At 34.7% G+C, this 25,123-nt stretch overlaps 1 pseudogene; it reads right to left on the reverse strand.

Annotated features, from left to right (window-relative positions):
* LOC128208631 (tetratricopeptide repeat protein 13-like) overlaps positions 1-25,123 on the reverse strand; it is a 48,081-nt pseudogene that overhangs the window by 12,584 nt on the left and 10,374 nt on the right.

The following is a 25,123-nucleotide window of genomic DNA, read 5'->3' on the forward strand; positions in this document are numbered from 1 at the left end:
TTAACTAGAAAAAAATCTCTTTTTTAAAGTATTTACCTTCCTGAAAAGAGAGAAGTGTACAAGTTGACTGGTATTTAAACTATACCATCGTTTCTTGCTGAATTTCACAACATTGAATATAATAGTAGTTGAATATAAGTAGCTTGAAAATCTCAGAACTGATGCAAAATGCTACAAAAATTTCCTATTGTAATAAGTGTCTTCCAAAATAGCAACAAAAAACCCTGTATCATAAATCACAGTACATCATACAAAATAACAACAACAGCTCAAGCGCTGCAGTAGTAAAATATTTTCTGGGCTTGCTCCAATTCTTGATTTTATATGGCAGGTCTTGTTAAAGAATGCTGACTAGCACTGGTAGAAAGACTGATATTAACAGTTAATCTTCAGTAAAAATATGTAGAAAAAATGGCAGGTAAATTGATTTTAAAACATTTATTATAACGAAAGCATTTTTTCTTAATCTGAAACATTGTACGGAAAATAAGCATGAAATGGCCAAATGCAAAAGCGATAAATCAGTCATAAAAAATGAAAATTATGGACCAAAAAGAGAATGCCAATGCTTGTCTGGTGTTGTTGTGGGTTGTGGGGGTGGTAAATTGAGAATACTTGACAGTTATTTAAGCTAGTGTTGTGGACCTTGCTAAACATGTGTGTATAGTGCCTTGCAATATTTGTACCAAGCTTCATATGAATGCCTTGAAGAGGTTTAAGATAATTGTTTTTGCACCAGAAAGACGCGGACAACACCAAAGATATAACAATACCTAAACTATTTCTCCCCCGAAAAAACAGATGTACTAAATAGAAAAAAGAAAAGTGTGATACAAGCATTTTTGTGTGCAATTTAAGATGTTCAAAGCTCTAATATTGAACCATTTTGGCTTCAAGATGATGAAAAAACACTTCCAAATTAGCCCCCCCCCCCCGTCTTTAATTTTTACACGATCTTTTTTCAGCGAATACAATAAAAAGCTTTTTGACAGTGTTAACTATTTTCAGTCTTAATTGTTTTTGTATTTCCGGAAACAGTGATGTTGTGACATGCATTAGTACTACGATATGAAGCTAGTATGTCGTACATTGTGCGCATTAACCTTTGTGACCTCAAGCAGATCCTCGCAAGTCTCCGCATTCTCTATCCCATCCTTAGCGCTTGTCTGGTGGGACTTCTTTTTCTCACTAAAAATATATAAAATATAATTGTAGGCTAGTAAATAAAACAGTATGGCAATTTTACCCTATTCTGTCACTATTTGTATGCCATTTAATTAACCATGCAACCCTAGGAGAAACCTCGAACCTAAACGAGCGATATAAATTTCCTACGAAAAGTTGAACTTTGAGGAAAATTCTTTTTTTCGATTCAGGTATCAACAAATTGAAAATAGATCCGAAACAGCATATACTTAGTACAACAGAACCTCAGCAAGAAGACAGAAGACAAGAGTGCCCTTTGCAAAAAGACAGATGACACGAGTGACCTAGGCATAAAAACAGGAGACAAGAGTCCCCTTGGCAAGTAGACAGAGAACAAGAGTGTAAATGGCAAGCAGACATATAACAAGAGTGTCTTTGGCAAGTAGACACAAAACAAGAGTGTAAATGGCAAGTAGACACAGTACAAGAGTTCCCTTTGCAAGTATACACAGTACAAGAGTGTCAATGGCAAGTAAACATAAAACTAGAGTGCCCTTTGCAAGTAGACACAGTACAAGAGTGTAAATGGCAAGTAAACATAAAACTAGAGTGTAAATGGCAAGTAGACACAAAATAAGAGCGTAAATTGCAAGTAGACACAGTACAAGAGTGCCCTTTGCAAGTATACACAGTACAATAGTGTCACTTGCAAGTAAACATAAAACTAGAGTGCCCTTTGCAAGTAGACACAGTACAATAGTGTCAATGGCATGTAAACATAAAACTAGAGTGCCCTTTGCAAGTAGACACAGTACAATAGTGTCATTGGCAAGAAAACATAAAACTAGAGTGCCATTGGCAATTAGACACAGTACAATAGTGTCAATGGCAAGTAAACATAAAACTAGAGTGCCCTTTGCAAGTAGACACAGTACAATAGTGTCAATGGCAAGTAAACATAAAACTAGAGTGCTCTATGCAAGTAGACACAGTACAATAGTGTCAATGGCAAGTAAACATAAAACTAGAGTGCCCTTTGCAAGTAGACACAGTACAAGAGTGTCAATGGTAAGCAAAAATAAAACTAGAGTGCCCTTTGCAAGAAGACACAGTACAATAGTGTCAATGCCAAGTAAACATAAAACTAGAGTGCCCTTTGCAAATAGACACAGTACAAGAGTGCCCTTTACAAGTATACACAGTACAAGAGTTCCCTTTGCAAGTAGACACAGTACAAGAGTGCCCTTTGCAGGCAGTCACAGTACAAGAGTTCCCTTTGCAAGTAAACAAGTACGAAGTTTCCTTTGCAAGTAGACACAGTACAAAAGTTCCCTTTGCAAGTAGACACAGTACAAGAGTTTCCTTTGCAAGCAGACACAGTACAAGGGTTCCCTTTGCAAGTGGACAGAGTACAATAGTGCCCTTTGCAAGCAGTCACAGTACAAGAGTGTCATTGACAAATATACACAGTACAAGAGTTTCCTTTGCAAGCAGTCACAATACAAGAGTGTCACTGGCAAGAAGACACAGTACAAGAGTTCCCTTTGCAAGCAGGCACAGTACAAGAGTGTCACTGGCAAGTAGACACAGTACAAGAGTTCCAAGAGTGACATTGGCAAGCAGTCACAGTACAAGAGTGCCCTTGGAAAGTAGACACATTACACAAGTACCCTTGGCAAGTGGACAGAGTACAAGAGTGCCTTTTGCAAGCAGTCACAGTACAAGAGTGTCATTGGCAAGTAGACACAGTACAAAAGTTTCCTTTGCAAGCAGTCACAGTACAAGAGTGTCACTGGCAAGAAGACACTGTACAAGAGTTCCCTTTCCAAGCAGTCACAGTACAAGAGTGTCACTGGCAAGTAGACACAGTACAAGACTTCCAAGAGTGACATTGGCAAGCAGTCACAGTACAAGAGTGTCCTTGGCAGGTAGACACAGTACACAAGTACCCTTGGCAAGTAGACAGAGTACAAGAGTGCCCTTTGCAAGCAGTCACAGTACAAGAGTGTCATTGGCAAGTAGACACAGTACAAGAGTTCCCTTTGCAAGCAGACACAGTAAAAGAGTTCCCTTTGCAAGTAGACACAGTACAATAGTGCCCTTTGCAAGCAGTCACAGTACAGGAGTGTCACTGGCAAGTAGACACAGTACAAGAGTTCCCTTTGCAAGTAAACACAGTACAAGAGTGTCATTGGCAAGTAGACACAGTACAAGAGTTCCCTTTGCAAGTAGACACAGTACAAGAGTGTCATTGGCAAGCAGTCACAGTACAAGAGTGTCACTGGCAAGTAGACACAGTACAAGAGTTCCCTTTGCAAGTAGACACAGTACAAGAGTGTCACTGGCAAGTAGACACAGTACAAGAGTTCCCTTTGCAAGTAGACACAGTACAAGAGTGTCACTGGCAAGTAGACACAGTACAAGAGTTCCCTTTGCAAGTAGACACAGTACAAGAGTGTCATTGGCAAGTAGACACAGTACAAGAGTTCCAAGAGTGTCATTGGCAAGCAGTCACAGTACAAGAGTGCCCTTAGCAAGTAGACACAATACAAGAGTACCCTTGGCAAGTGGACAGAGTACAAGAGTGCCCTTGGCAAGAAGACAGAGTACAAAAAAACCGTTGGAAGAAGACAAAGTATAAGAGTGCCCTTGGCCAGAATATATAGTTTTATAGTCCCCTACGCAAGAACCCTTTGCAAGTAGACAGAGTACCTGATTATCCTTGGTAAGAAGACAGGGTCGCAAGAACCCTTTGCAAGTAGACAGAGTACCTGAGTATCCTTAGTAAGAAGACTGGGTACAGGAGAACCCTTGGCAAATAGACATAGTACAAAAGTACCCTTGGTTTGAAGACAGGGTACACGAAAACCCTTGGCAATTACTCAAGAGTACCCTAGAAGAAGACAGGATACACAAGAGCCCTTGGCAAGTAGACAGAGTAAAAGGGAACCCTTGGTAAGTAGACAGAGTAAAAGGGAACAATTGGTAAGTAGACAGAGTACAAGGGAACCCTTGCTAAGTAGACAGAGTACACGGGAACCCTTGATAAGTAGAAAGAGTAGAAGAGAACCCTTGGTGAGTAGACAGAGTACAAGAGAACCCTTGGTAAGTAGTCAGAGTACAAGGGAACCCTTGGTAAGTAGACAGAGCATAAGAGAACCCTTGGTGAGTAGACAGAGTAAACGGGAACCCTTGGTAAGTAGACAGAGTACAAGAGAACCCTTGGTAAGTAGACAGAGTACAAGGGAACCCTTGGTAAGTAGACAGAGTACAAGGGAACCCTTGGTAAGTAGACAGTTTACAAGAGAACCCTAGCTAAGTAGACAGAGTACAAGGGAACCCTTGGTCAGTAGACAGAGTACAAGGGAATCCTTGGTAAGTAGACATAGTACAAGGGAACCCATGGTAAGTAGACAGAGTACAAGAAAACCCTTGGTGAGTAGACATAGTACAAGGGAACCCTTGGTAAGTACAAGGGAACCCTTGGTAAGTAGATAGTGTACAAGAGTACCCTTGGCAAGTAGACAGAGTACAAGGGAACCCTTGGTAAGTAGACAGAGTACAAGGGAACACTTGGTGAGTATACAGAGTAGAAGAGAACCCTTGGTAAGTAGACAGAGTACAAAAGAACCCTTGGTAAGTAGACATAGTACAAGAGAACCCTTGGTAAGTAGACAGAGTACAAGAGAACCCTTTTCAAGCAGAGTACAAAAAACCCTTTGGTAAGCTGACATATTATAAGAGAAAAGCAACAAGCCACTGTTCTCACAAGACAATCGAGGTCCTTTTTTCAGTATTTTGTTTTATTCATACTATATTTGTACATATAAATTGAACAGGCCATACTCATTGGGGTCATCCTATCAACAAGCGTTCGATAAATGTATATCGCAAGACAGAGGGCCTGATGCTTAAAAACTTACCCAGAGTCAGAATAATGTTCCAGCATTGTTTTTAACAATTTAAACACCAGGTTGAAATATGGCATTGTCTTTATATTGTGGATGGAACCTCTGAAAATGATGAAAACAATATGGATTATCTGTGATGCTAAGTATTTTCTTGTCCTTTAACTCCATTTCTAGAATGGGATGTGTCGCCTGTCGGAAGCGCCAACATTTGTTTACATAAATACCAAGTCCATGACTTCTGACCTTCAGACTCTACAATCAAAAGGGCTACTAAATATGTCCAAGACATATGTGCATACCAAGTTTTAAGACTGAAAATAAAATATTAATTAGATATAAATCGGAAACGAAACTGTGATGCAGGCATTGCTAAAGCCAGACAAGGCAACCATATGCTTCACAGGCGACACAAAAGTAAAGCATCAAAATACAGCATTTTAAAAATGCTAACACATTTCCACCAATAAATGAAAATAAAGTTCCAATGTGTTTTTTTCTTTCTTACTTTTTCATTTAAGTACTGAATCTACATTGCATGAAAAAATGGAAGTAAGCACATTTACTTACTTTACAAGTGTGAGAACATTTTTATATCCATCTTTGTGTATATGGTCGGGGAGTTAACGAGCCACAATACCGGCTGTTCTGGGTCAACCTGTCGACGATATCGCACAGCAATGTCAAACATATCTCGCTACATATGTTGGTTACCTGGGGAACAAGCCTCATCAAGTTATTTATGATCATTTAATGAGAGCATCATAATTATTTATATATTTTAATTTCATACCAGAAGTATATAAAGTTAACAATTAAAGCCAGTATTCCTAAAACATCTTGAATGATTTCAAAATTGTTAAGGACAGCTTATGAGAAGTCAAAGCGAATCTGCAAATGTTTGCAGGGAAACATGTTTTACAGTCCCTGGAGGCACTTGTGAAGTCGAAGCTAATCAGTTACTATATAAGTCATTGACTAAATAATTATATATTTTAATGTCCCTATAGGGATATGAGGAGTCAAAGTTTTATGAGTTAGAGCCTAGGTTTAATTTTGTGCATGACAACGTCTACGCTGCGTAGCTGGCAACGACACCAAGGCTCTCACATTACCTTGACTTATTTTCTTTGAAAACACAGAAAAACGTACAACATAAAGAAAAGACTGGTCTTACCAACAGGTTTATTTTGTCTTAGTCCTTCCATTTGGCCTGAAAGAATGCAACACCAGTTTTTATTGAGATCTTGTATTTACTTTATCTTACAAAATATCACCAGGTATTTTAGCCTTAACGAAGCAAACGCTTTTTTAGACAAACAATTTGAAACAAACATATTGAAACAAAGGATTTTCAGACAAACATGAAGAGTTCATCGTTTTGAAACAAATGTTATTAGACAAATATTATGAGACAATTGTTTTGAGACAAACGTTTCATTGGAAAACATTTTGGGACAAATGTTTTGAAGAAAACATTTTGACTTTTGAGACACATGTTTTGAGACAAACGTTTTGAGGCAATCATTTCGGGACAAACATTTTGAGATACACAGTTAGAAACAAACAATTTGAGACAAATGTTTTGAGACAAATGTTTCACCCAAAACCTGAATAGGACAGACATATTTGATTTTAATTACAAAATAGTCCATCTCATTAAAACCAATACAAGATTCCTTCCCTTAATTAAAACAAAGTTTCCGTTGCTGTGTCTCTTCCTGGATGCTGAGCATATTACCCGAGAATTGTGCCTTCTTCATTGTAAAAAAGTGTGACGAGTCTTATATTTGGGGAAAATAAGATCATGCCAGAAATAAAAGATGAACATATATAAACATATTCTTTCACACAATTAATAGACAATTTCTATACAACTTACTGTAAAATCTTTATAATATTAGTTCATTATTTAAGTAGCTTCAGCCTTATACTTTTCCTTTATTCATTCATGTCCATCATTCGTATTGAATGATAAGATTGATCAATTTTGAGGGAAAATGAAATATGTTTTGCTAGGGAAAAAAAACTTGTAAAAGGCAGTAAATTTCATGCAAAAGTGTCATTTAAGTATATAAAAACATGAATTATTACATCATATAACTGAGCAATATGTATAGATGATAGCCCCATGGCAAGGTTAAGCCGTCTGTTTGGTGTGCATTATTACCTCATATAACTTAGCAATATGTATAGATGATAGCCCCATGGCAAGGTTAAGCCGTCTGTTTGGTGTGCATTATTACCTCATATAACTGAGCAATATGTATAGATGATAGCCCCAATGGCAAGGTTAAGCCGTCTGTTTGGTGTGTATTATTACCTCATATAACTGAGCAATATGTATAGATGATAGCCCCATGGCAAGGTTAAGCCGTCTGTTTGGTGTGTATTATTACCTCATATAACTGAGCAATATGTATAGATGATAGCCCCATGGCAAGGTTAAGCCGTCTGTTTGGTGTGTATCATTACCTCATATAACTGAGCAATATGTATAGATGATAGCCCCATGGCAAGGTTTAGCCGTCTGTTTGGTGTGTAACCGTCTGTGTTGACCTGCATCAACCACCCAATCTTGTGGGCCTTGCAGATCAGACTCTGTACGGCCCGTGAATAATCTCCCAGCATTAACTTATTTACATCTCTATTGGAAGAGAAAGTAAATAAATTGTACAACACCAAGATAAAGAATAGGGCATGAATAACAATTTCTTAAATTTAAAGCTGCACTCTCACAGATTGAACGTTTTGACATTTTTTTTTTTTGTCTTGGAACGGGCCAATTTTTGCGACAATCCATGGAAACCAGTTATATAAGACTGCTGACAAAAAATAAGATCGCAGATTTTTATATTTAATTTCAAAAAATGATGTTTTATTCATTTGTCTTAAACCGTTAATAACGGTATAAGCCATAAAACATTAATTTTCGAATGAAAATATGAAAAATAACAATCTGATTTTTTGTCAGCAATCTTACATCATTGGGATGAAGATATTTACGCAAAAAAAATGCTCTTACCAAAACAAAAAAAGTTGTAAAAATGGTAAATCTGTGAGAGTGCAGCTTTAAAAGATGAAACACTTCTGAATACCTAATTCTAACATCATATACATAACTAAAGTATTAGTGCACATCGAAATTTACCTCAAATTTTACAGAATATAACATTGTATAAAGCTAATTTCTAATTTGGGGACAATGCATACTGTTTATATTAATCATGTCAAAGTTACTTTTCTGTACTTTATATGTTGCTGTATTCCAGGCTGTTCTTTATAATTTTCCTGTTACAAGAAAAAGATCATAAATTCAGAACATAGCAATACATATTAAATGACATCCACAAAAAAACGCTGCTTTGTCGGAAGCATGTGGAAGATTGAATAAAGGTGTTTCATGTGAAACAAAACACTTGAGAAAATATGGTTGTACAATGTTATGAAAACGAAGAAAAACAGATTAATAATACTGTTGATTATGACATTGACCTTTAACATACTGATCATAAAAACTTTAGGATCATCTACAGATCAAGGCAACCGACAATTGAAGTGCCAGATTCCTCGGTCAAACCATTTTCGAGTTATGGTGCAGGCAAATGGTTTATTATACAGTTGACAGGAGCAATATACTTGTCATGGGCGGGGGAGAACCTACCACTGAAGTTTCAGGGTCTTAGTATGAACACATGGGGGTAATATACCTGTCATGGGCAATGATGTACCTACATCTGATGTTTCATGTCTTAGCATCAACACAACCGAAGTAATATACTTGTCATAGGCAACAGTGAACCTACCACTGAAGTTTCATGGTCTTAACATGAAATCACAGGAGTAATATACTTGTCATATGCAACAGTGAACCTACCACTGAAGTTTCATGGTCCTAGCATGAACACCACAGGAGTAATATACTTGTCATAGGCAACAGTGAACCTACCACTGAAGTTTCATGGTCCTAGCATGAACACCACAGGAGTAATATACTTGTCATAGGCAACAGTGAACCTACCACTGAAGTTTCATGGTCCAAGCATGAACACCACAGGAGAAATATACTTGTCATGGACAATAGTGAACCTACCACTGAAGTTTCATGGTCCAAGCATGAACACCACAGGAGTTATATACTTGTCATAGGCAACAGTGAACCTACCACTGAAGTTTCATGGTCCTAGCATAAACACCACGGAGGCAATATACCTGCTATGGGCAATGATGTACCTACCACTGATGTTTCAGGTCTTTGCATGAACACAACAGAAGTAAAAACTTGTCATAGGCAACAGTGAACCTAACACGGAAGTTTCAGGGTCCTTACATGAACACCACAGGAGTAATATACTTGCCATGAGCAACGGTGTACCTACCACTGATGTCTCAGGTCTTAGCATGAACACAACAGAAGTAAGTTACGAGTTATACACGTGTCATGGGCAATGTTCAGTGAACCTATCACTGAAGTTTCATGATCCTAGCATGAACATAACAGGAGTAATATTCTTGTAATGGAAAAAGTGAATCTACAACTGAAGTTTCATGGTCCTAACATTAACACAACAGGGGCAATATACCTGTCATGGGCAATGGTTAACCTACCACTGAAGTTTCATAGTCCTAGCATGAACACAACGTGAGTAATATACTTGTCATACGCAACAGTGAACCTACCACTGAAGTTTCATAGTCCTAGATCAAACCATATACAAGTTTTTGTGCCACAAGACACATGACTGACTTCATCATAAAAACGCACATTCATAAACCTATATGCCCCCTTTTGTGAAAAAGGGACTAGTAACTAAACCTACACATTATATACACAATTAGTGACACATACCAGAACATATATAGAAAACTAATTATGTTATTATATTTCAATCTTAAAGACCAAATGTACTGATTTCTTTTGAGAAAAATACCTAAAATTCAAAAGGCAGGTTTTTCAACCAGTGGTCTCGGTATACGTCTGAAAAATCCTTTTTCTAATGGCTGATCAAGATTTTTCAGCAAGTATCGCGCATACTCTGTAAATAAATGATTTTTTTATTCAGATATATTTATACAAAGTTTACATATATTGAATAGTGATTTATACTAACCAAGGGACAATCCAAAATAATGTCGACTTTTCCAATAAAACCCACATTCAACTAGTTGAGTTATAGTTATTAATATAACTGTCACAAGGGGTTTTATACCATAGACGGATTGCGTTTGAGAATATAATGATAAACATGGGACTAATAAGTAGACATTTTTATCACCATGGTAACGAAAGCACTAAGCAGTCCAAATATAGTATTAGACTTTAACATTTACTCTTAAATTTAAACTCAATGCATCCATGAAAATGCTAGGAAATGAGATGATTTTTAAACTTTTTATGCCATTACAGGTTAAATTTGGTATCATTTGGATTATTTAAATAGAAATTATCAATCATATAAAGGAATAATGACCTTTTGAAGTTATTATTAATGTTTTTAAATAAAGAATTAAATACGGGATCACTATTGAATAATATTTTACAGAGGTTTTAGAGATGAAATGAAACATCAATGAAGATACAATTTAAAATAGTTTTATAAAAAAATGCTTAAATATATTTAATTAGATTTAATACGATGGATTTATAAATGTTGGATTTTGAAATCAATATTTTTTAACTTATTAATTTTCAAAGGATTATTAGTTCTACGTAGCGCTTAAAACAACTGTAAAATTTGGTTAACAACTAAGAGTTTTCTTTTGTTGTTACGGAATACATATGAGAAAGTACTGTAAATGAAAAACATGAAATATTTGGATTTTATTGTGCTTGGAATTAAGCAGAAATATGTCAAGATTTTGAAACCACAGTTTGCTGGTGTAACATTTAATTTTGACCCTGTTGATTTTTGACCCAATGTGTCATTTTTGGATGCATGACAGATCTATTCTGAACATTAACTGACCTCGACTGTAACATAATGACCCTTGGTGAATGGTTATGTACACAAGAGGTCACTGAAGGCCTTGTATCGCTCACCTGATCCAATTTTATTGTGAAATAAGTGTTTTCAGGGCGAGGGCCATTGTGACAGGGGTAACGAATAAGTTTTTTCAGGGCAATGGAAAGTGCAACGAGAGGGACTTAATTAAACAAATTGGGGACTAGTTTTCAATGCTACATGTTAGATATCATAGTTGAGGGTATTACAGTTTTAGAGAATTTGAAATATCAGTCTGGTGGTCTGCTGCCTTAGAAAGGATGTGTACTTGTCTTTGTTTGTACATTTTTATATTCTGTTCTTTTTATGGTTGGAGTATGAACATGAAAATTGTTTCATTTAATTCAGAATGTATTTTACCAGTGAGTGTGATTAGAACACTTGTTCTACATGAAAATGCACGAAACATTGAAAACGGATTATACATACTTTTGACTACATCATGGAAATACTTTTTTATTAAATTACATTTTCAATAAATCTGCATAGTGCCAATATGTACATTTTTTGTAATATTGTTTAATTTGTTATAGAGGATTATCTATTTTTCATTATATGGCACCAAACGCTTCAAGGGTAATTAGGCGAGTAGAGGTTCTAATAGGTATGGATGAAATGAGAAAAAAGTACTTATGAACAGTAAAACAAACTTTATTATAACAAGAAGTACCAATAAACGTCAGAATAAAACTTACCTTGCTGTAAGAAATACATTCTGACCTGGTTTCATATAGATAAAGTAGAAAATATGGCCTCAACAATGTTTTAACAATGTTTTCTATGATTTGACTTCGTAACCTAGTTTTTGTGTCGCCTGAAAAGACGACATATAGGGGTTACTTTTGTCGGCGGCGGCGGCGTCGGTGGCGCAGCGGCGTCCGCGTCCCATTTTCGCTTGTCCGGGGTATATCTCCTAAACTATTAGTGGTATCAACTTGAAAGTTCATATGTAGATAGATCTAATTGAGGGCAAGTGCAGTGAACAAGAACTGTTACTCTTGCTTCCATATTTTAAGAGTTAGTGCCCGTTGTTATTTTTCATGCTTAAAGTTTTGTCCGGGGCATATCTTGTAGAATATAAGAGTTATCAACTTGAAACATCATATGTAGATAGATCTCACGGAGGGCAAGTGCAGTGCACAATAACAGTAACTCTTGCTTTCTTAGTTTTAAAGTTATTGCCCTTTGTTAATTTTCATGCTTAAAGTTTTGTCCGTGGCATATCTTGAAGAATATATGAGGTATCAACTTGAAACTTCATAGCTAGATAGATCTCCTTGAGGGCAAGTGCAGTGCACAAGAACCGTTACTCTTGTTGCCATATTTTTAGAGTTATTGCCCTTTGTTAATTTTCTTGCTTAGGTTTTGTCCGTGGCATATCTCCTAAACTATAGGAGGTATCAACCTGAAACTTATTCCGTAGGTATATCTGATTGAGGGAAAGTGCAGTGCACAAAAATCGTAACTCTTGCATCTATATGTTTAGAGTTATTGCCCTTTGTTAATTTTCATGCTTAAAGTTTTGTCCGGGGCATGTCTAGAAAAATATAAGAGGTATCAACTTGAAATTTCATAGCTAGATAGATCTCATGGAGGGCAAGTGCAGTGCACAAGAACCGTTACTCTTGGTGCCATATTTTTAGAGTTATTGCCCTTTGTTAATTTTCATGCTTAGATTTTGTCCGTGGCATATCTCGTTAACTATAGGAGGTATCAACCTGAAACTTATTCCGTAGGTATATCTGATTGAGGGAAAGTGCAGTGCACAAAAACCGTAACTCTTGCATCTATATGTTTAGAGTTATTGCCCTTTGTTAATTTTCAAGCTTAAATTTTGTCCGGGGCATTTCTCGAAAACTATAAGAGTTATCAACTTGAAACTTTATAGATAGATAGATCTTATTGAAGGGGATTGCAGTGCACAAAAACTCTCTTGCTTCCATATTAGAGTTATTGCCCTTTGTTAATTTTCATGTTTAACTTTACCTTGCACACTTTTTAGCTCACCAGAGCACGAAGTGCTCAAGGTGAGCTATTGTGATCGGTCTTTGTCCGTCGTCCGTCTGTCAACAATTGCTTAAAGAACATCTCCTCTGAAACTACCGGTCTGGATAGCAGTTTAGACAGAAGCAAGACATAGATGCTCATTTCACACCTGAAAACGTATTAATCCATTATCTTCAAATTATTTCTCAATGTCATTGACTTCAGTATTTATTCTGCTCATTTTTGCTTATATAACTTATTGCTTGCTTCTGGCTTAACGTTTGTCGACAGTAAATAATTCGTCAGGCGACACATCCGACTCGCGGAGTTCTAGTTAAACTCAGGTTACCCAGTTTCAAACTCGACCTAGACTTCATAAACACAAACATTCTGACATAGTTTCATGGTGATCAAAGAGAGAATGTAACCTCTACAGTGTTTACAAAGTTTTTCTATGATTTGACCTAGTGGCCTGGTTTTTTTACCTCTGATTACCCAGTTTCATACTCTACCTAAAGATCATCAAGAATAACATTCTGATCAAGTTTCATGACATATGGTCATAAATGTGACCTCTAGAGTGCTAATAAGCTTTCCTATGATTTGACCTAATATGACCTAGTTTTTAACCACACATGACCGGATTCAAACTTGACTTAGTGATTATTAATATAAACATTCTGACGAATTTTCATGAAGATACAGTTAAATGTGACCTTTAGAGTGTTAACAAGCTTTTCCTAAAATTGACCTGCTGACCTAGATTTTGACCGCACATGACCAAGATTCAAACTTTTCCTAGAGCTAATCAATATATACATTCTGACTAAGTTTCATGAACATACAATCATAAATGTGACCTCTAGAGTGCTAACAAGCTTTTCCTATGATTTGACATGGTGACCTAGTTTTTGACCGCAAATTGCCCAGATTTAAACTTGACTTAAAATTATTAATATAAACATTCTGACTAACTTGCATACTAAGGAAGTTAATCAACACCAATCTTAGATCCAATACTATGTTTATGCTAGGTCTCGAGAGCCATAATTCTACTGATACTCAAAACTTTTAATTACATGTATCAATTTTTAAAATGGCTATGTTTTCTGTACCAGGTCTATATAATGAAAACTTCATATGCACATACACTTATATATTATATAAGTATCTATCATTTGTTTTCTGTACGGATAGGAAAATCCGACCCATGGGAACGCGCTTACGCATGTAACGAGGCTTGCCTGAGGGTCGGATTTTTCGATGTGGACCGGAAAAACATGATTGATATGTTTTCTTGCATACCTAGTATTATGAGTTTGTGGATAAATTGATGTAGAAAAAGCACTTTCGTACACTTCACTAAAAAGCGTGTGCGACGTTGTGTACTGACGTCATAGAACGCAGTAATTTTAAATCACTATCGACGTCAAATAGTTCCTTTAAAAATCGCGCATTTACGATTATTTATTTTTAATTTTAATTAAAAGTATTGTAAACTTATATTTTTTTAATCCACTTTATTCAAATTGCATAATAAACTTTTCATTAACCATACAATAAAAGTTATAATAAGTGGCGCGTTGCTGCGCGTGACTCATCCTACATAGGGGGTGTAAGATGAGTTTTTCCAGCACCGGTCAAATGACCGGAAACACACGTCCGGTATGCAAGAATAACTCTTTCTTTGATAATATGTCATTATTTATTATCTCTATAATGGTTTGTTCGGTATTTTTTAAGTATAATACGCCTTTTTACGGTTATTTATGATACCTCAAGTTATTTCAAATTTGAATTTAATATTGACTTCTGAAAATGTAAATATTTGAAGACATCTTGATGGTAGATGAACTTAATATTTAAACCCTCTAAACAATATTCATGTTGTATCTTTAAACATCATTGCAGCGCTATTGTTTATGTTTTTGCTATAGTTGAATACATCAAAAGAATGCAGTTTGAAACATGACTCTTGGTCAATTGAATAATTAGAATATTCCCATGACTTGAAACATTGCTGAAGTGTATCATATTCTTTTTTAACAATTGTATAGTTATATCAGCCTATGATTGACTTATCTCATTATCTCAGTCTATTGTTTAACTTGAATAACTTCAACACACCTGAATTATATATGATAATGTAATTATGATTATTTTTGTATAAAATCCCCTGTAACTATGTTCTCAGACACAATCCCAAAAGACATGTAACAAAACATTATGAACACAAAATTTGATTTATAAAATACTATTACAAGCATGCACTGAAGTAATTCAACTAAATATTCCTGATGTATAAATGGTAAAAAAACAACACATTATATACTGTATCCCACCTCTTAAATAATGTGCTCTTAAAAACTCTTGACTGGCTTTCAGGACGGTAGTGCGTTGAACAATGACCAGTAGTGGAAAAAACATAAAACATAAGCATACTAAAATAAGTATAAATCAGATGATAAACAAATTCAGTGCTAACTCTCTAATTAATTGTATCATGTTAAAAGGTGTGCTACAAAATATCATTGGAAATCTATTTCCATTTGGCATTCAGCAAGGATACGCCATCTTTTTTCATATTAATACGATTATTGAACATATTGTTTTATTTTGTTTTTACGGTTATTTAACCACTTTTGTACATGGGAAACGTTTGCTTGTGTGTGTTATTTTGTGCAAGAAACAAGATTAAATACATTGAAGTTCAAGATAAAATCAATCAAATATCGTTTGCTTTTACTAAGAAAAAATAATGACTCACAGACATTTTTAATAAAAATTAAAAATGAACATTAACTTATTTATTTTACTATGATAACAATGAAACCAATAAAATACACTACACTCATTCTCTGCATGTGGATTAACTGGATTTATCCAAACACAGGAATCAAGGAATGTCAATAATTGTCATATGAACCATGTTGGAGACATTATTTTAGTTTATGTAGTTTTATGGATATTTATCAGTGAAATAAAAATTCACTTTTTAAAACAATTAAATAACATTTTATATGCATTTCACTGTTTTGGAGTTTTAGCCCGATCACATTTTCAAATCAAATTTATTTTATTTTATACATACATATGTGACACTACAATATAGCGATGAAGTAAACTATATAAAAGTCAAAATATGATCACGTCACAAAAGTAGCATATAAGCTATATTCAATGAATAACAAAAACTAAAATTACATTGAATGATATTTAATAGCATACATTAAACTTAATACAAAGTACACATACATGCAAAACCTTAACCATAATTTAAATGATCAAATAATAAAGTGGCACAATTTATATTCTATGCAAGAAAACGTTTTTTAGATTAATTAATTAAGAAGGTTGGATGGTTTGGAGGGTGTGCATAAAGTTTCAATTCAATACAAATTTAACATTAACTGTATTTGTTGAAATATTGACTTAAATGTTGTTACATGCAAAACCTTAACACCAAATTTTGCAGTCGATTACAAAGGGCAATTATTTGCAAAATATAGTTAGCTAACTTGATTATTTAAGTAGGTTGGGTGGGTGAGTACAACTGTATAAGGCCCTGATGCACCACATCAAGTAGTTGTTCAGATATTACCCGATGTATTCTTACATGCAAAACCTTAACCAGAATTTCTCTGCCAAATAATAAAGTCATTTATTAGCATATAAATATATGACAGAGTTAAATTCACTTGACTAATTAAGAAGGTTGGGAACCCTTGTTTCGACTAAATGTGTTTACATGCCATTGTTTGTAAAAAAGAGTTATTCAACTTGTTTTTTTAAGTGGATTGGATGGTTGAGAACCGTTGTATATAGTCTCAATACAATGTATCAAGTTGTTGCTGGAATATTAACGCGTGTGCTTTCATGCAAATCCTTACCCAGAATTTCAAAAATAAAGGGCAATTATTTGCATTTAGGCACGATTGAGTTATCTTACTCGATTAATTAAGTTGGATAATAGGAATACATGTTTAAAGTTTCAATGCCAAATAGTCCCAGAATTTCTAAGTCGAATAATAAAAGGCCATAACTCGCATTTTGTTGCAAAATAGAGTAACCAAACATGTTTATTTAAGTAGTTGAATGACTGAGAACTATTGTATAAAGCAATACGTTAAACAGTTGCTCAGATATTTACCTATGTGTGCTTACAAACAAAACCTTAAGCATGATTTCTAAGTCGAGGAATGTCAGCCCATAATTTGCACCGTATTCAAATAAGTGTTATCTAATATGATTAATTCCGTAATTTGGATAATTTGGATCACCTGTCTATAGTGTCAATGCAATTAATGATGCATTTGCTGAGCTATTGACTTCAATGTTGTTACAGGCAAAAACTTAACCAGAGTATGACTTAAATGTGCTTACATACAAAACCTAATCCAAGGTGTAACGGCAATGCCAGGGTGAATAGTAAAGCTTTTCTATTCTTTAAATAGATAAAACTAGATTTTCGCTGTCAGTTATGTTTTTTGAAACCTCATCTCATCTCATTTTTAACACATTGACTTTGATAATAAGAGTTATTATTGAAGTAAACATAATGCATTACCAATCATGCGTTATTTGCTTTCGCGGGAGGTATTGCATCATCGCGGGAAAGTGTGGGGACAGAATACACGGTAGCCAACACTGTGGTGCGCATATCACCGCATTCATCTGCTGCTACCATATATGCATATACATATCGCCATGATACAGCTTACCGCGATATGCAGGTATTTTTACAGGTACGTTTGGTACAAATAGAAGAAATTGAACCCTGCTTGAAGACAGGATTTCACCTGATTGCAAGGGCAAACAATCTTATCCCCAAACACGATAATTAGGCCGCAGTAAAATTGAGTGTTTGTTACAGCATGTTCGGAAATAAATTATTTCATTCTAAAATATACCTGCGAAGGGACCTTCACTCCTTTAGGACGAGTTTGCATAAGCAGTACCGTTCGTTTTTCATACGTCTATTTTGAGTGTTGAAAATGTGTCTAAACTAATAAAACAAATTTGAATTTAGTTTCCATAAGTATTTTTGCCAGGTTGAGGAATCAGGTGTCTTCAAGTATGATATGTATATATACGTGTGTGCTTCTCTGTAAAGATAATAAAATGATAAGCATATGACCAATAGGTAAACATTTAAAGACTGATAGCGTTTGATAATAAAATGATAAGCATATGACCAATAGGTAAACATTTTAATCACTATGGAAGTGCATTTACTGTCCAAGAAGTCCAGTGGTATGGAATCGACTAAAACATTTACACTTAAATAAAAATTAAATGCAACCATGAAATGCTTTAAGATATTAAATTGAATTCGGACTTTTTTTATCAAATAAATGCTTAAATATATCATCATTCGGATTAGTGTGGTAGCAATTATCCATGTCTGTGCGAAAGGATTAATGGCCTTTTCACGTTGGTCTTGACGTCAGTGACAATCGAGGAATTCAATAGGAATCACTATTTATAACATTTTAAGAGGTTTCATAGACGAAACACATACGGAAATGAAGAAACAATTCAAAATGGTATTGTTAAAAATATTAAGAAGATTTGATATATTGGATTCGTAAACCAATAAATGAATCAATGTTAATAGTTCCAATCTGCAAAGAGCTAAAAATGAAACAGGATTAAAATCTAAAATTTGATTAACAATTAAAAAACAATTAATTTGAAATGGTAGATATGTTCTGTTGAAAAACACCAATATATATGTTTGGATTTGATTGTGCATAGAAGTAAGCAGAATACTGGGTAATCAACGTTTGATACCACAATGCACCGGTGTAACATTATACATGTTAATTTTTACCCATTTGATTTTTGACCTCAAGTGTCATTTTTCTTTTCTCTTTGGAACTGCAATTACTCACAGTCCGTTTATTTCTTTAGACGAATACACAATCGTACAGCTATACATATAAAATGATACATAGAACAGTCATGAATATACACATCTTCAATATATTGTTAGATAATGTGTTTAATGTTGTTAATAAACTCATTCAGAAAACAAACATTCACATTTGTTTTCTTTAAGAACGTCTGTAAAGTAAGCAAACCATAAAATAAATGATTCAAAATAACAATGTGTTTTGCTCTCCTATCACTGATGAAGTATGTTTTATAAATACAGTAGCAGATTTGGCTCAATACAATATTGACGCAATTATATTCTTTTTGGTATATCTTATATCCTACCAAGATGTATTTTATGTTGTTGAGATGTTTGTTTATACCACATTTTTTAAACACGGAATTAATGGTGTTCCAAAAAGTTGATAAAGTAGGACACTGTATAAAAAAATGTTCATAATCTTCTACTTCATGGCAATATATGCATAAAGGACAGTCTCTCAATTTCCACGTGAATAAATTCAGGTTAGTTGCCACAAGATTATGTAACAGTTTAATTTTGAACTGTTTAACTTTATTGTCAACAATACATTTATGATTTATATAATACCATGAATTCCATTCTACTTTTTCTCGAAGACTGCGATTCCAGTAACCATGAATGGACGGTTTTTCAAAAACTTGCCTAATAAAAAGCTGGTAAATTTCTTTATTTGTCATTTCGGTTAGAGGTTTATTTTGAATCTTTATTTCTAGCTTTGTGTTAACTCTAGTATTTAATGATTCATTTGATTTAACAATATTTTTCCAGCTAGCTGGTAAAGAATTTTTTAACGTATAAATTTCTGCCATCCAATTTGTTTTGTTTTTAAGTTTATTCAAAACTAAATGTGTTTCTATGTCACCGCTATTTGAAATTATGTCATTAATGAATATCAAATCAAGTCTTGATGAACAGACATTTGTGAAAAGTGGATCCATATTGACAGTTGGTCTTTATAAAAACGGCTCACTTTGTTTGTAAGTGGTTATAAGGACTTGATAGAGTCAATGTTCATGTAGAAAATTAGGAAGTTCTTGCCGAATTGGTCAAACATAAGAGATGGTATTGTTTTCCAGCTTGCGCTTGTTGTACTGATAAGGTTGGTTATCCATTTTATTTTCATGGCTTTAGAAAATAACATGAAATCTGGAATATCTAGACCACCTTCAAGCTTGTTACCAATAACTGTCTTACGTTTGATTTTATCTTTTTTTTCCGTTCCAGAAAAACTCGAAGATCATTGAATTAATTATCTTAGAAATATTATCGGGAGTTACAATATTTTGAGCTAAGTAAACAAGCTTGGGAAAAAGTAAGGCTTTTATGACCGTTATTTTTCCAAAGTATGTAAGTTTTCGTTTACTCCAAGTGTTAATTAGCTGCTTACACTTTTCGATTTTGTCGGTCCAACTTAGGTTTACACATTCATTTTTATTATTTCCAAAGTAGACGCAAAGAGATTCAACATGTTTTGTAGTAAATTGTATACCATGTAACATAGTGACGGGTTGATTTTTCGATTTACCTATCCAGAGACCTAATGTTTTCATCTTGTTAAGTTTAAGACCCGAATGTTTTCCAAAGGTATCAATTATTTCTAAAACAATAGGTATTTCTATATGGTTTTTAAGAAATAAAGTAGTATCGTCTGCAAGTTGGGTAACTTTAATGTTGTTTTCTTTTACTTTTATACCTTCATATGTTTCGCATTGTTTCAGTTTAATTGATAAAACTTCAACAACTATAACAAAAAGAAGAGCAGAAAGAGGGCAACCTTGTCGAACGCCACGTTGTAAATAAAATGAGTCTGATATCCAGTCATTGTTTGCTATTTTGGACGTAATATTGCAATAAAGAGTCTTAACCCATCTTATAAACGAGTTCTTAAAGCCGAATTTTTTCAGTATGTCGACCATAAAAGGCCATTCTACTGTGTCAAAGGCTTTTTTGAAGTCTAAAAATAGAATCGCACCCTCTTTGTTATAAAGATCAGTATAATCTATGACGTCATCTATAAGTCGTATATTGAAACCTATATTTCTGTTCTTGATATAACCTTGCTGATCAAAACTTATAACTAGAGATTGCTTTTTTGAAAAAGCGCTTGTCTCCCCTATTGTGTGGTCGTAGCTGAGAAAAAATAAATGATGGACATGAAATTTGTAACTTTGGACTGGAGACAAACCAACAGTGAAGTTTGGTTTATTCGATTATATTAAATAGTGAAGAGAAGAAAGTGTTGTTGATTAATCATGGAAAATGTAAACGAAGTTTGCATTGTATGAAGTTCCTGGGCGCAAGCGTTATTCAATTATTGATCGGAAACCATTTTTCAGCTCACAGTCATCGTGACCATGACCTTTTACCTACTGATCACAACATCAATAGGGATCATCTACATAACCAACTTGCATACCAAGTATTAAGTTCTTGGGTGCAAGTGTTCTTTAGTTACTGAGCGGTAACCATTTCTTCAACTCAAGGTCATGGCAACCTTGACCTTTGACCTACTGATATCAAAATCAATAGGGGTCATCTACTAGTCATGACCGACTAGCGTACCAAGAATGAAGTTCCTGGGTACAAGCGTTCTTAAGTTATTGAGCAGAAACCATTTTTAAGCTTAAGGTCACCGCCAACGTATCATTTTTTACCTGAAGGTAACCTTGACCTTTGACCTTTTGATCTGAAAATCAATAGGGGTCATCTTCTAGTCATGAACAACTAGCTTACCAAGTATGAAGTTCCTGAAACCAAAGGATCTTTAGTTATTGAGCGGAAACTTTTTCTTCACTTCAAGGTCATGGCAACCTTGACCTTTGACCTAGTGATCTCAAAATCAATATAGGTCATCTTCTAGTCATGACCAACTAGCATACCAAGTATGAAATTCCTGGTTGCAAGCGTTCTCTAGTTATTGAGCGGAAACAGTTTCTTCACCTCAAGGTCACGGTGACCTTGACCATTGACCTACTGATCTCAAAATCAATAGGAGTCATCTACTAGTCATGAACAACTATGAAGTTCCTGGGTACAAGCTTTCTTTAGTTATTGAGCAGAAACCATTTTTAAGCTTAAGGTCACTGCCAACATAACATTTTTTACCTGAAGGTAACCTTGACCTTTGACCTTTTGATCTCAAAATCAATAGGAGTCATCTAATAGTCATGAACAACTAGCATACCAAGTATGAAGTTCCTGGACCCAAAGGATCTTTAGTTATTGAGTGGAAACCGTTTCTTCACCTCAAGGTCACGTTGACCCTGATCTTTGACCTAGTGACCCCAAATTCAATAGGGGTCATCTACTAGTCATGACCAACTAGCATACCAAGTATGAAGTTCCTGGGTCTAAGAGTTCTATAGTTATTGGGCGGAAACGAAGTGTGACGTACTGACTGACTGACTGACAGACTGATGGACTGACTGACGGACAGGGCAAAAACAATATGTCTCCCCATGAATGGGGGAGACATAAAGATATTACACGCAAATGATTTTTACATGGAAGGTCACCACGACCTTGACTATTGACCTTGTTACCCCCAAAACAATTGGGATCATCTAGACATCATGACCAACCTCACTTCAAAGTTTGGTGAACCTAGATCAAAGCATTCTCCTGATATTGCACGGAAATATTTTTTTACATTAGAGGTCACAGCGACGTTGACCTTTGACCTAGTGACCCCAAAAACAATAGGGATCCTCTACACCTCACGACCAACCTCCCTACCAAGTTTGGTGATCCTAGGTCATGCGGTTTTCCAGTTATCGATCGGAAACGAAGTGTGACGTACGGACGGACTGACGGACTGACGGACTACCGGACAGGGCAAAAACAATATGTCTCCCCCAGAGAGGGGGAGACATAATTTTCGGTAGGACTAATTGCATGCGTTTTGCTAAAATCTTTGCCGCTAGTTTATAGTCGATATTTAAAAGGGATATTGGACGCCAATTTTCAAGGTTTTCGGGATCACCCTTTTTATACAATAGCGAAAAAAACTCCTTGTTTTTGAGTAAAAGATAATTCGCCTTTTTCATAGCTTTCGTTAAAAGAATTAATGACAAGGTTTCCAATTATAGACCAAAAGGCTTTATAAAATTCAACTGTCAGACCATCAAGTCCAGGACTTTTATTCAGTTTCATTTCATTGAGCGCTGTTGTCGCTTCTTCGTGAGTTATTCTGCCTTCGCATTTATCAGATAAATTTGGTTCCAAAGTGGTAGGTATGTTAACATCGGTTATATATTGAGTATATTCCACGTTGTCTTTATATTTTGTGGTGTACAAATCCGTATAGAAATTAACTTCTGCATCTAATATTTGTTTTGTTTCAAAGACTCTGTCTCCATCAACAAGTATTGAATTAATAACTTTTCTGCTTTGACGTGATTTATCTAGATTAAGGAAATATTTAGAATTTGTTTCGCCTTTCTCAATAAAGTCTATTTTTGAGCGTATTTGAGCACCGGTCGCCTTACTTTTATATATATCATTTATTTCTGATTCGATCATGTTAATTTGTATGCTAGTTTCTTCATGTGGTTCTTTATCGTTATCCTCGTACAATAGTTCTTTTTCTAATTTAGTCAGATGATTATGCTTTTGTCTTGAAAGACATTTACAAAATTGGATTGTTTGATTTCTAATTTCTATTTTACAAAATTCCCATTTTGCTTGAGGGTTAACATTCGATTGAATTTGCTGATTAAGAATATTTTTAATTTTAGCTTTGTATTCTTTGTTTTCGAGAAGAGAGTTATTGAATTTCAAATAGCCAGGACCACGTGTATTAGGTAGTTTAAATTTTAGTGAAATGGCCATGTGATCTGTTGTTTGTATTATTGCGGGTCTGATGTCTGTTGAAAATACTTGTGGAGTGAAGTTGTGGTCAATAAGCCAATGGTCAATTCTGCTTTTTTCTGTCTCATTCTTACGTCGCCAAGTAAACTGATATTTATTTGTATTGAGGACTTTCCAAATATCACACAATTTATGAGTTTTGATAAGGCGTGTTAAGTTCTTAACAGTTACAACCTCTGATTGTTGTGATTTGGTTATTCTGTCATTTATGTTTAACGTATCGTTATGATCGCCGCCGATTATTTTAATCCCTAAGCATTTCTCCGAAATAACATTTGATACGGTTAAGTAAAAGTCGTTTCTTTCTTTTTTTCTTGTTCGGCGAATACAGATTTACTAGTGTATATGTATTTTCAAGTATTTTAAGATTTAATAAGATGTATCTACCATTACAATCACAAATTTGGTCTAATATATTGCACTGGAGGTCATTTTTTATTAAAGTAGAACATCCTTTACTGTTTGATTCCCCGTAACTATGTACTAGTCTCCAATTATTAAACTCGTCCCTTATGTGATGGTCTATATTGTCAGTAAAATGAGTTTCTTGTAAAAAGGCAACATCTGCCTTTTGATTATTAAGCCATTGAATTATACGTGCACGTTTATTTCTATCTCTTAAACCTTGAACGTCAAGCGATATAAAGTGAATTATATGATGTTGCATTTTAAAGCTAATTGATATTTAACAATTGATTACGTTGTTACTTATTTCTGACGTTTAGTAAGGATTCTGACGGATATCTAAATCATAACGTTGGTTAAGTCCTTTAGAGTAGCAACCTTAATACGAAAGACGAAAGTTAAGAATTGCGAAAGGAACCATCATATTCAATTCCTAGTACACAGTTGAAAAATGGACTTCGAATGAAGTATATTAAATGTGTATAGAAATGTGAATCTAGATTTCTGTCAAAAGATAAACAATTAGGTTTAACATCAATAGGATCGACATAGCAAAACCAGTCAGTATTTTGATATAAAAATATTGATATGTGCATTGCAATTCCTGAAATAAGACAAATATACAAAGTACAATTTGTTAAGAGGTATCGTATCTAGATATCTATCAAAAGGTAAACAATTCGGTTTAACAGTAATATAGTCACAACAAAATATGTATAATGGTTTGTTTGTACAAAACAGAGTTTGGTATGAATGTATTGCAATATTTAGTATAAATAACAATGAACTTTGCATTCAGTGCTAAAAGGTTTTAAGTATCGTCAAATTTAATGTCAGTTAGAACAGTTGAAAAAACTAGGTTCAATATAGTACTTGCCACCTGAGTG

This window comes from Mya arenaria, chromosome 11 (genome assembly GCF_026914265.1).
Source record: "Mya arenaria isolate MELC-2E11 chromosome 11, ASM2691426v1".
Taxonomy (NCBI): domain Eukaryota; kingdom Metazoa; phylum Mollusca; class Bivalvia; order Myida; family Myidae; genus Mya; species Mya arenaria.